The sequence below is a fragment of the Triticum dicoccoides genome, chromosome 6A (assembly GCF_002162155.2).
Source record: "Triticum dicoccoides isolate Atlit2015 ecotype Zavitan chromosome 6A, WEW_v2.0, whole genome shotgun sequence".
NCBI lineage: Eukaryota > Viridiplantae > Streptophyta > Magnoliopsida > Poales > Poaceae > Triticum > Triticum dicoccoides.
In genome coordinates this window covers 24,510,300-24,512,066 of record NC_041390.1, presented here as the reverse complement: position 1 = coordinate 24,512,066, position 1,767 = coordinate 24,510,300, and positions in this window count along the sequence as shown.

The window sequence follows — 1,767 nt, the reverse complement described above, 5'->3', positions numbered from 1 at the left end:
TCTTTTTCTTTTTTCTTTTTTCTTTCCTTTTTATTTTTGTCGTTTTATCAATTCAGTGAAGTTTTTACAGTTTCAGAAACATTTCCAAATTACAAACTTTTTTCACTTCTTTATTGTTTTTCTAAATTCATGAAAAATTTTCATTTTATGAACTTTTTCCAAATTACGAACTTTCAAACATTGTTCATATCCATGACTTTTTTCCCTCAAATTTATGATTTTTTTTCCAATTTTCATGAATTTTTTCTGAAATTTGGTGCAGTGTTTTCAAATGTTTTGAACCTTTTATATTCTTGATTTTTTTGAATTTGTGTTTTTTTTCGAATTCACATACTTTTTTTGAACCGTGATTTTTTTCAAATTCATGAACAAATTTTTTAAAAATATTTTAAATTCATGAACTATTATTTTGAAATCTACGCTTTTGACTTTTTTCTATAGCTCGTGAATCAATTTATTTTGTCTTTAAAATTTGCACACTTGTGATAGACATGAAGGAAATATGCCCTAGAGGCAATAATAAAGTTATTATTTATTTCCTTATATCATGATAAATGTTTATTATTCATGCTAGAATTGTATTAACCGGAAACATAATACATGTGTGAATACATAGACAAACAGTATGTCACTAGTATGCCTCTACTTGACTAGCTCGTTGAATCAAAGATGATTAAGTTTCCTAACCATAGACATGAGTTGTCATTTGATTAACGGGGTCACATCATTAGAGAATGATGTGATTGACTTGACCCATTCCGTTAGCATAGCACTTGATCGTTTAGTTTGTTGCTATTGCTTTCTTCATGACTTATACATGTCCCTATGACTATGAGATTATGCAACTCCCGTTTACCGGAGGAACACTTTGTGTGCTACCAAATGTCACAACGTAACTGGGTGATTATAAAGGTGCTCTACAGGTGTCTCCGAAGGTACTTGTTGGGTTGGCGTATTTCGAGATTAGGATTTGTCAGTCCGATTGTCGGAGAGGTATCTCTGGGCCCACTCGGTAATGCACATCACTATAAGCATTGCAACTAATGAGTTAGTTGCGGGATGATGTGTTACAGAACGAGTAAAGAGACTTGCCGGTAACGAGATTGAACTAGGTATTGAGATACCGACGATCGAATCTCGGGCAAGTAACATACCGATGACAAAGGGAACAACGTATGTTGTTATGCGGTTTGATCGATAAAGATCTTCGTAGAATATGTAGGAGCCAATATGAGCATCCAGGTTCCGCTATTGGTTATTGACCGGAGACGTGTCTCGGTCATGTCTACATAGTTCTTGAACCCGTAGGGTCCGCACGCTTAAAGTTCGATGACGGTTATAGTATGAGTTTATGTGTTTTGATGTACCGAAGGAGTTCGGAGTCCCGGATGAGATCGGGGACATGACGAGGAGTCTCGAAATGGTTGAGACGTAAAGATCGATATATTGGACGACTATATTCGTACATCGGAAAGGTTCTGAGTGATTCGGGTATTTTCGGGAGTACCGGGGAGTTACGGGAATTCGTATTGGGCCTTAATGGGCCATACGGGAAAGGAGAGAAAGGCCTCAAAGGGTGGTCGCACCCCTCCCCATGGGCTGGTCCGAATTGGACTAGGGAGGGGGGGGGCGCCCCCTTCCTTCCTTCTCCTTTTCCCTTCCCTTTCCTTCCCTCCTACTCCTACTAATTGGAAGGGCTCCTAGTTCTACTAGGAAAGGGTGAATCCTACTCCCGGTGGGAGTAGGACTCCCCTAGGGCGCGCCATA